This window comes from Aegilops tauschii, chromosome 5, assembly GCF_002575655.3.
Source record: "Aegilops tauschii subsp. strangulata cultivar AL8/78 chromosome 5, Aet v6.0, whole genome shotgun sequence".
NCBI lineage: Eukaryota > Viridiplantae > Streptophyta > Magnoliopsida > Poales > Poaceae > Aegilops > Aegilops tauschii.
In genome coordinates, this window is record NC_053039.3 from 398196629 (window position 1) to 398208036 (window position 11408).

Here is an 11408-nt window from a genome sequence, read left to right on the forward strand (position 1 = left end):
CCCTTTTCTTTCCCTTCTAGCAAGGAAACTAGAGAAAGCGTTCCTCCCATCGATCTCCATCGGCGAGCCCGTGGTTTTGTCTCCCCTCCGCCAGCCTCTCCGACGGCCGGTGGCGGGAGGAGATTCCTGGTACCTCGGTCTGGCTATCAAATAGGTAGGGTTTTAGTCCTCGCAGGAGCGGTGCTCGGACGTATGGCGATGCTTTTTCTTCAAGTCATTCTTTCGGGTTTTGATCCTCCTCAAGTTTGTCCGTCGGATGAAGCTCCGGCGTAGTTTCCTGCCAGCTCCTCAGCGTGGTGAGCTAAGGGTTTCTTGTCGTTCGTACGCAACGGCAAGATTTGGTGTAAGGTTCTTCAGATGAATTTAAGGATTCAACGGCAAGGACTGTGGCTCCAGAGCACTGGTCCTTAGGGCACATGCACGAAGACTTCCTAGCTGTCATCGACAAGGTTAGGCCGGCTCTAGTATAGGTGCGACGACAGCGGCACGTCGGTGGCTCGTTCTGACGGCAGCAATGGTCGTTCGTTGGTAAATGAATCTAGATGTAATTTTTATTATATTTGATTTGAGGTGCTTTGGACTTTCGGTGAATCTTTATAATAGATCTGATTCATTTCGGGGAAAAACATGGACGCCGATAACTGCCACACGTGTGGTGTATCGGGTGGTTGTGCCGCACGCCCTGTGTGGCACGGAGACAACCCCGCCCGCATGACGGCGTCCGGGCGCACCCCGCCACAGCCCGCATGTTCAGTGCAGCGCGATCGCCCCGCACGAGCACGTCCGGGCGAGCGAGCACGCGGCCCGCACGACCCCGTCTCGGCTGTCGCCCCTCCCCGCCTGCGAGCCACACGGCCCGCGTGGTAGTAACTACGCGTCCCGCCGCGATTGCCATGGTCCGGACCCTCTTCAGTTGCCATGTTGCCATATTGCTGAACTGCAGTTGCCATGTTGCTGAACTATAGTTGCCATGTCGGACAACTACAGTTGCCATGGTTGCTCAACTGCAGTTGCCATCTTAGGTCAAGTGCCGAATGCCATTTTTGGGCAAATGCAGTTGTTGCCATGTATGGTCTGGTCTACTACAGTTACCATGATTTGAAAAACTTTAGGGGTTGCCACCTACTAACACTGGACAGTTGCCATGTAGCACTAAAAAACATGGCAAAAAACATGTTTCGGGTAAAAGAGAGTTGCCATCTGCTTACAAGCACGCTAGGGCAGTTGCCATGTACCCTGCAAAAACACATGGCAACTGATAGCTTTTGGTGTGTGGGAGAGGAGACGGGCATGTGGGCGACGGTGGTATCTTTAGGAGTTGCCACCTACTAACACTAGACAGTTGCCATCTAGCGCTACAAACAGACGTGGCAATAAATAACACGTTCGGGTAAAAGAGAGTTGCCATCTGCTTACAATGACAAATAGGGCAGTTGCCATCTGCTTACAATGACAAATAGGGCACTTGCCATGTATCTTTCAAAAACATGGCAAATGACAGCTTGGGTGTGGGAGAGTGGGAGAATGGGCAGTCGTGGGAGACGGGGAACAGAGGTGGTGTGCGGCGTGCGGGCGCGACAACAGTTCCATCGCACGTCCCGACTGGCAAGCGTTGACCGCGGAGAGAAAACCGGCGTGCGGGCGAACTTCCTCACACGCCACACGCACGAGTTGTCCTACGTGGCACACAAAAACAGCCTTTTCATGCCAAGATTCGTGCAAAAGGCGCTGGACGGCGATGAAGGCGTGTGGGCGAGTTGGCTAACGCCCACACATGTGGGCGTTAGTGTTTTCGAAAAACATTGTTCATCATCTTCCCCGTGATCTCAACCCCCCCCCCCCCCCCCCTCCCCTCCGTGCTTGTCGCCGCCCGCTCTAGCCAGGTAAACCCTGCACCCCTCGCACCCGAACTGTCAACCTTCGGATTCACCTCCATCGGTTGCCGGCTACGGCTCATTCCTCGCTTCCCCGAGCCTCGCTACAGCCTCGTTGCTGCTCACTGTCGCCTGCTTCCTTCTTCACCAAATCGACTGACCCATATTTGAAATTGAGGCGACCAACGTCCAGCAAAATGTCGTTATGTGATTAAAGTTGTACCCTCAAAATAAATCACCGTAAAGAAACCCCTTCGTGCATAACAACTGCATAATGAGACTCCTCTACAGTATGGTAAAACAACAAATTGGGTTACATAGTTGCAGGGGATATTAAATATAGAAAACACTTGCATTAGACAGCACAGAAAGGAACACAAAATTAAGTAAAGTGGTGAAAAATATGAACCTGTTCAGTCAGGGTTTGGACGCGCACGGACACAGTACCAGCAAGCGGCCACTGTAAACTCCAATCTATTCAGGCGACTTTGAAAGTGAATATCTGCAGAGTGCTCACGTCTCACATTTGAATTTTGAATACAGTTCAGAGCCTATAGCAGTACGTAATCCTTTTGATCTAGATTAAATGGTGAAACGGAATACAGCAGGAATATCAATCAACAAACATTCAAACTGAGGCTACAGGAATAGGAGTAAGAAATGACAATTGGTATCCAACAGAATGATGTCTACGTATTGTTTCCAAGTTGCAATCCTACAACTAATTGTGTAACTAATCGTGTCAATCAAAAAGCCTTCTGCTTCTTCCACTTGTAAGCAGCTGCCGATATCTTGAGGTTCGATGCCGGCGTGACTTCATCAGGGAAGATATAATCAACGTACTCCTCGTACGCAACATTGGAGCCATCATCTGTGGGCAGTGGTCTCTTCCTCTTGACTTTCCTTGGCGCCTTCTTCTGCACTAGGGCGACATCACCAAGATCACCAAAACCCAACTCTTTTTTGAGCCATTCTTCCAGGAGCATTGCTCTTTCTTCCTTTAGCTCTGCAGCATTGGTCCTGAAGTAGTCGAATGCCCTTTCAAAGACAGCTCGACACATCCGGACCCGCTCGATCTGCTGATCCTGGTAACAAGCATCATTCTTATTCACCTCACTTCCATTGTCTTCTGCCAAGCCAGCCGAGGCCTCGAATTCGGCGTAGCTGATCCATACCTTCAGATGCTTTGTTCTATCAAGCAGTCTCTCATAAAGTTCCCTTGCCCTACCAAATTCACCTTCATCAATTTCAAACTGCAAGTACTCCTTCCATAGAACCTCAGGCGTATCAAGGGATGGCTGTGTGATACCAAGCTCATATACTGACCGAGCGCGGTCAGCCTCGCTGAGGTTCTTTTCGAGTTCAGCATACTTCCTCCAGGCATAACAGTTTGCTGGAGACCATTCGATATACTTCTCATATAGAGTTCTACAACGGTCGAAATTGCCGATATGAAGCTCGATCTCAATGTACTCTTTGAATAATTTCCCCCTTGGGCGTCATACCTATTGCATTGCCGAGAATCCGCCGTGCGGCCTTTATGTTCTTCTGCCTTATCTCAAACTGCGCGGCCATCAGCCACAACTTCGCAAATGTAAACTTCTTGTGTGGAATGAGTTTCAGGTACGCCCTATAGACCTCCCTGGTCCTCTCCATGTCCTGTGCATCAAGTTCCTCATATAGAGCATAGTTTATCCAAAGGTATATATACCTCTGCCAGTACCGCTTCTCTTGTGCAGGGGGGACGTTTGCTATAGCCCTCTCGTACACATCCCTGATCCTGTCCTTATTACCGGCGCTCTCCTCCAGCCTGATGTAATCGAACCACGAGTCGTAATTGAGCGGGTTCTTCCTCACCTCATCTTCATATTGGAATCTCTGCTTGCTCACAACGGCATCCTCAATCCCTTCACGGTCACCAAATCGTTTCTCAAATGCTAGGAACTTCCTGTAAAGGTCATCAGCCTTGCCCTTGGGCACTCTGTCAAGCGCATACTTGTATATTGCACGAACCCGCTCCACCTCCGGGCGATTTTCCTCAAACTCAGCAAATGCTACAAACAACAACTCTGCATCTTCATCGTCCACAAGCAGTTCAGATGCACGCTCGTACACGCGACGTGCCTGCTCTGTTCCTCCGTGTTCCATCTCGAACTTGGCATATCGGATGAACGTATCGGGCCGCGGGTGCTCGGCGACGAGCCGCTGGTAGATCGCCCTTGCGCGCTCAACCTCCCCATACCGCAGCTCGAACTTGATGTACGAGTTCCAGGCAGCAATGTCGGGACGCCATCCCATCCAGCGCTCAAAGAGCCAGCGAGCATTGGCGACGGCACCAAGCAGCTCCTCCATGTGGATGTAATTGTGCCACAGCTGGTCGACGCGGGGGAGGAGCGAGACGGCGCGGTCCCAGACGTTCCTCGCGTGGTTGACGCACCGGCTGCGCATCTCGAACTCGGCGTACTTGAGCCACAGCGCGTGGTCGCGGCGGGCGGCGTCCAGGTCCAGGGCGCGCTCGTAGACGGAGCGAGCCCGCGCGAGGTCTCCCTGCCCCTCCTCCCACCGAGCATACTTGACCCACGCAGCGACGCCGCCGCGAGTGACGAGGCCTTCGAATCGCTTGCGCTCGCCGAGCCGGTAGTCCGCGAGCTCGTCGGCGTCGGTTATCCTCTGCCTGGGCGGGCGGATCTCGGGCTCCTGCAGTTCCCGGGCCTCCCGGAGGATCTGCTCGGCCGTGATCTGGACCCCCGCCGGCGCCTTGTTCTTCACCCGCGTCGCGCGGGGGAGCCTGACCTCCGTGTCGCGGTTCGTGAGGAAGCCGAGGCTGGGTTGGTCGGCGCCGCCGCCTCTGCGGGTGGTGAGCGCCATGGCCGCTGGTGTTTGTGCTAGGGTTAGAGCATCTCCAACAGGCGCGTTAAACAAGCGTCGCGTCGCAAATTTAATCAGTTTAGCGCGCGCAACCCGGCGGGTGGCTCCAGCGGGCCCGCAATAACCGCGCGCGCGGTATAAGGAGTTGGGCGCGCGGTCGGATTCGCTATCTCGCGCGGTGTATCTGGGGCGCCCGCTTCCGCGCGCGGCACACTCGAGCGCTCGCGCTGCACTCTCTCTTCTCCGCCTCCTACGCCCCGCGCGCGCCGGCGCCGGCGAACTGCACCCCATGGACGCACGCGTCGGCACCCCGCTCACCCCATCCTATAGCCGCGACCCCTCCACCGCCGCCGCCGCAAACCCTAGCCCGGGTGGCGGTGGCCTCGGCGCCATGGGTGGCATGGGTGGCTTCGGAGCTACCGTGGGCGGTGCAATGGGAGGCATTGCTGGCTTTGGAGCACCCCCCGACGCTATGGCCATCATGGGAGGCATGAGTTTTGCTTCTCTCATGGGAGGCATGGGTGCACCTCCGGCCGCCATGGGCGGAATGTCTTTCGATGTGCCTCCTCGCACACATTCCCATGAAGATGCCGTTGAAGATATTGCCAACACCGTCGGAGCTTCATGTGATGCGGTGCGCGATGAGGAGAGGGAGGAAGATTCATCTTCGGAGGCGGAAGAATCTTCTTCCGAAGATGAGGACGAGGACGAGGACGAGGAATGCTGTGTCTTTCATTTGTGTATTGAACTTGATTTGCATTTTGAACTTGGTTGGATGAACTTGTGGGCATGATTTTGAAATTGTGGGCATGAACTTTTCTTCATCAACTTATTTGTGTGAAATTTTATATGTCATGTTCATTGCATTTTGAATGTTTCAACTTCATTTTGTGTTCAAAATGCCATATATGCAATGCCCCGGTGAGTCACGCGCGCTGCATTTTTTGCGCGCTGCTGGAGCGGCGCGCGCGCTGCATTTTAGCGCGGCTGCTAGAGCCAGCGCTGCGCGCCGCGCCAAACCAGGCGATGGGCGCGCGGCAAAGCAGTTTTTTGTGCGCGGCGCGTTCGGCGCCTGTTGGAGATGCTCTTAGGGGGGCGGAGGAAGGCGGCCACGCGAGGGGCGGGGCAGATCGGTCGAGCGTATCAGGGGCTCGAAGTCGATCGACTCTCGTACTACCGTCGTTCAAGTTCTTTTTCGGGAAGAGCTTTGGGCGTAAAATAGGAGGAAAGAGTCTGAAACAAACATGAACACGGTTGGGGGGCAACCCGACGCTGCAAACTCAACCCCTGCCGCGCGTCTTCCTTCCGTTCTACTCGCTGCGTTCCTAAATATAATTTTTTTTTAGACATTTCAAATTGATTACAACATACGGATGTATGTAGACATATTTTAAAGTGTAGATTCACTCATTTTGCTTCGTATGTACTCACTTGTTGAAATCTCTAGAAAGACTTATGTTTAGAAACGGAGGGAGTAGTAAAATATTGCAAGTTTTACGTTTGTCATAAGTCAAACCTCTTTAAGTTTGACCATGTAAAGCATTCATGTATATAATAGTTTGAAAAGTTCAAAAAAAAAAGAAGTAATGTAGTATGAAAATATATTTTATGACAAATCTAATGAAACAGATTTGGGGTCATTAATATCGATATATGTTTCGATAGACTTGATAAAACTTAAATATGTTTGACTTAGAACATGTCACATCCCAAATTTTTTAAATTTTAGGATATACACATAGAAACATTACATTCCATTATTTCAGTGCATATATGGAGTATTGAAAATCAAAATGATAATTTCTTAAACCTGAAACCATTTGGAATTTAATTGGTGGGCATATGTTTTTTTATGCATGTAAAAACCTTTTAAAAAGTTGCACAAGGGCATGAAAATAATTTCCTAAGATATATATTTACCCTAGTTTCTATGAATAGTTTTGTGTTCAAATAATTTGAAATGGTTTGAATTTGGGTCAATTCAAACCCGTCAACATGGTCAACCTCTAGAAGCCCAACGGCCAAGCTCCACATCGCCCACTTGTCCACGTTCTCCCACCCCATTCAGGTCCGAGGTCGTGCCCTTGCTCGTCCAAGCTCCGTGTCGCCCACGTCGCCCACTCTTTTTCTCATATTTTTCTCCTATAGAAAACTTCAGCACTCTTTATTAAAACGATAAAAATAAAACAAACTTATTTCTTCATCGACCTTATTTGCATGGGTTGCCTCCTATGAAGCGCTTTGTTTTCGGTCGGTAAGCTCGACTGTAGCGACGATAACTTCTCCTTAGGTGTGATAATGTCGAGCCTGTAGCTCCTAACAGTTATGATGATACCCTCTTGCATACATCTTCATCTTCTTTTTTCTAGGAAAATGTCTAACAAATGGATCCTTCATCGGAAGGTCAAATCTCACATTTTCTTCAAAGACATTGATGGTAGCTTTGATAAGTCTCAGAAATGGCCTACGAAAGATAATAGGAGCAATGGTATCCTCGGACATATCAACGATAACAAGATCAATCATAATAGGGTAATAATTAATTTAAATGACTATCCCATGTTTAATGCCTATCATTAATTTCTAAAAGGTCCCCCGGTTTTATTTTGAGTGATTTTTTACCTATTTCCATGACGAGTTTTGTATGGTTTTTTGCTTTTCGTTTTTATCTATTTCGTGAACATTTTTCACAAATCTGTTACCTTTTTCCATGACCGTTGACTTTAGTGATCTAAATGCTCTTATATTTCTTTACAGAGGCAGTAACTCTTTTCCACTTTGAAATTTTCTAAATATATTGGTAAGTTTTTTTCAGATCCACACAAATTTGTGAACCTTTTTCTAAATTTCTTGAACATTTTTCTAAGAAGTGTTGAACTATATTAATATTTCCAAAAAAATTCCAAATTATGAACTTTTCCAAGTGTTGAACTTTTTTCAAATTCATGAAATTTTCTAAAATTCGTCTTTTTTCCAAATGTCATTAATATTTTCAGATATTTTTAGTATTTTTAAATTTCTTGAACGTTTTTATTTCATTCTTGTGAACTATTTTCCATTTTCAAAAAGTCAATGGTCAACACTCTATGGTCAACAGGTCATTATTCGACAGTCGGTGGCTCATGAGCCAACCGATTTAGCTAAAATGCAGTTGGGCTGGCCTATAAGCTTACCTCAGCTAGCGCCAAAGGAGTTGTATATTTGTCTAAAAAAAAAGGAGTTGTATATGAGCTCTCAGTCACCCCACATTGGGAACAATACTTCACTTTCCGATTTTATATTATGTCCTCCAGTTCGGTTCCTCTTTTTCATAGCCACTTTTTTTAAATAACGCATGGTTTTTTAAATTGATGAACTTTTTAAGAATTAGATGATTTGTTTTCAAGTTCGATGAACATTTTCCAAATTCCGTCAGTTTTTTTTTTCAAATTCATGAATATTTTTTCATAATTGATGAACTTTTTTCATAATTGACGAACTTTTTAAAAAATTGAACTTTTCAAAATAATGAACTTTTTTCAAAATTCGATGAACTTTTTCCAAAATCGACGAACATTCTCTCAGATGGATGAACCTTTTTTTCATAATCAACAAACTTTTTCCATGTTTTCATGAACCTTTTCTAGTTTTTGAACATTTTTTCAAAATTCGTGGATTTTTATATACAAATTCAAATTCATAGATGTAGCCCACCTGGAAACAGTCTAGCGATCAACTTTTTTTGTCGGGGATTAAACCGTCTAGTGACCAAGTACATCAGCGAACGAACGAACAGAAAAGTATAGCGCATTCGTAATCGGGCTTCGTAAATGCAGCCCCCACGGAAACGATGTAGGTGCCAGATCTCCTAATCAGCGCCTAACTCCCCGATTTCGAGCCCTTAAGAGGAATTTCCTAAAGATGCTCATTGCAAACTGTTGTGGTTGCACACGGGCGATCGAGCGAGCGAGCAAGCAGGGTCGGACCATATAGCAGCGAGCACTGAGTTGTGGCAGCGTTCTAAAGAATCATGTTTCGGAAATCTTTTAGAAGGTTCGTGTCTGATTATGGGAAGGTTCATGACTGGTTTTGGGAAGGTTCCTGAATGGTTTTTCTTGGTTATCTAGCTTCTTAGTTTATTCTTTTTTCTCTTTTTTTAGTATTTTTGTTTTTGTGTTTCTTCTCTTTTCTTTTCCTCCTTTCCTTTTTTTCTTTTAAAGTTTATTTTTTTTCAAATAATGTTCGGGAGCTTTAAATGTTTATTTAAAATTAAAAAATTATATTTATTTTTAAAGAAATCGTTTATAATTTAAAAATGTTTCCGTTTTCAAATTTTGTTCATAAATTCAAGAAATATTCGTGTTTTCCAAATATGTTTGCGTTTTCAAAAATATATTCCTATTTCGATAAATTTGTACATAAGTAATTAAATGTTTGCAGTTTTTAAAAAATGTTCACTTGTTTAAAGAAATATTCTTAATTTGGGAAAATGTTCCCATATTTCAAATTTCTTCATAAATTTGGAAAGTTTTCATGTTTGCAAAAAATGTTTGCAACTTTCAATAAACTTTCGTGTTTTGAATTTCAAAAAATGTTCTCATATTTAAAATAAAACAAACAATCGAAAAATGTTTTGTGGGGTTTCCATAGTTTTTTGCGATGTTGTATCGGTTATCCGGCTGCAACTGCCTATGCGACTGGTCAACTATTTGACATGAAGGCGAACATAAATAGGAACTTCCCGCTCCTGGATCCTATTTCGAGCCCTCTGCGTCACTTACAACATTTCAACTAACCAACGCACACTCCCTCTCCGTATTCGGCTTGTCACTTTTACTTTTCTTCTCGCAATAGCTTGCGCACGACATTCGATAACTCGCTGGTCCAGTCCGTTTTTTCTTCTGCTTTTTTATTCGGTTTTCCTTTTTCTTATTGTTTTTTCCTTTTTTCGGTTTTCAAAATTCATGTACTTTTTTAGACGGTGATTTTTTTTTAAATCCATGATCTTTTTACAAGTGCATTTTATAGCTCTAAACCTTTTTTCAAATTTGTGAACGCCTTTTCAAACTTCATGAACTTTGTTTCAAATTGGTGAACATTTTTTCAAATTAGTGAAAAAAAAACATTTAGCTCACTTTCTTATAAATTCCTAAACTTGTATGCATTGTTTTCTTGCAAATTCCTGAACTTTTTCTGAATTTCATGAACTTTATCTCTGTTTTCTTTCAAATTCGTGAAATTTCATGAACTTTTCAAATCCATGAACTTTCTTCGGACTCGCGAACTTCTCAAATTAGTGAACTTTTTCAAAATTTCCGAAATGTTTCGAATCCACAAAAAAAATTCAAGCTCACGAACTATTTCCCGAATTCAATTTTATGAACTATTTTTGAATTTGTGAACTTTTAGAATACATGAACATTTTTTGCATGTTCTCAAACTTTTTTGAAATATGAGAAATTTCAAATTTATTCATATTTATAAAAACATTCCGCAATATTTCCAAGTAATTCAAAAATCTTAGCGCTAAAGTAAACGGTACAATATGTTGTGCAATAAATAGCGCCACTACATTTATTCTTAAATTACTCGTGATGCAATCTGTCCCTAGTGCAAAGTAGCTCTAGTGGTTTGCAATGCATGTTATATGAGTGTAACGGTGCTAGTTAGATTCCTCGAGGGGAGCTTTTTTTTTTGTTGGGGCGGTGGTCTGAATGTAAATACAACTCACTGTGCTGCGCATTCGTGGGGCGGGCCACCAGGCGCTTTAGTGAGCGACAATTCCCGTTTGCGGCGCCAAAGGCGCGGAATTGGAGGTATCCCAGCTTGAGAGCTCCTGTTCAACGCTCGGGAGAGCTAAAATGAAGAGCTTTTGCAGAGACATTCACGCAAAAGGGTCGGCCCACTCCCAGGCAAGGAGGGAACATAATGAAAAAAATCATGAAAAAATGTTGGGTTGGATGTAGTCAAACCCCCGACCTAACGCTGGATAACCGCTGCAGCTAGTTACCAAGTGGAGTATGTGTTTAATTGTTGCGCAAAAAAAAGTATGTGTGTAATTACAAAGCTAAACTGAAAGTACTATGGACAGTGGCAGATTCATTTTTCAATCTTCCTTAAGAAATGAATAATATTTTCTTGAACATGTTTTGAAACTCAAACAAACTTTTAAAACATGATATTTTTTTAAAAGTGATCAATTATTAGAAACATGAACAAAATATTGAAATTTCAAACACTTATTGAATTTTTTTATACGATGAACAACTTTTTAATATAAATTAAATTTTTTGCAATACACGCTGAACAATTTTTAACTACACACTGAACACTTTTGTGATATATGATGAACAGTATTTAAAACACACTGATCTTTTTTGTATATATGATGAACAATTTTGAAATATACATTGAACATTTTTGTAATATACACTGAACAATTTTTAACTGCACATTAAACAATTTTGTGATAGATGCTAAACAAAATTGAAATACTCATCCAACATTTTATTGATATATGCTGAGCAATTTTTGAATTGTGAACAAAATTTGAAAACCATGAACAATATTTGAAATTTCAAACATAAAATAAAATAAAACTAAAATTAAAAATAGAAACCAAAACCAAAAAAAGAAGAAAAAAAGAAAACCGGAAAACCAGCAAAAAAAAAACTAAAAGGTTCCCAA

General features: G+C 44.1%; 1 pseudogene; it reads right to left on the reverse strand.

Annotated features, from left to right (window-relative positions):
- Positions 1–2434: 2434 nt before the first annotated feature.
- Positions 2435–4758, reverse strand: LOC109780818 (uncharacterized; annotated as a pseudogene).
- Between the last annotated feature and the right edge of the window lie 6650 nt (positions 4759–11408).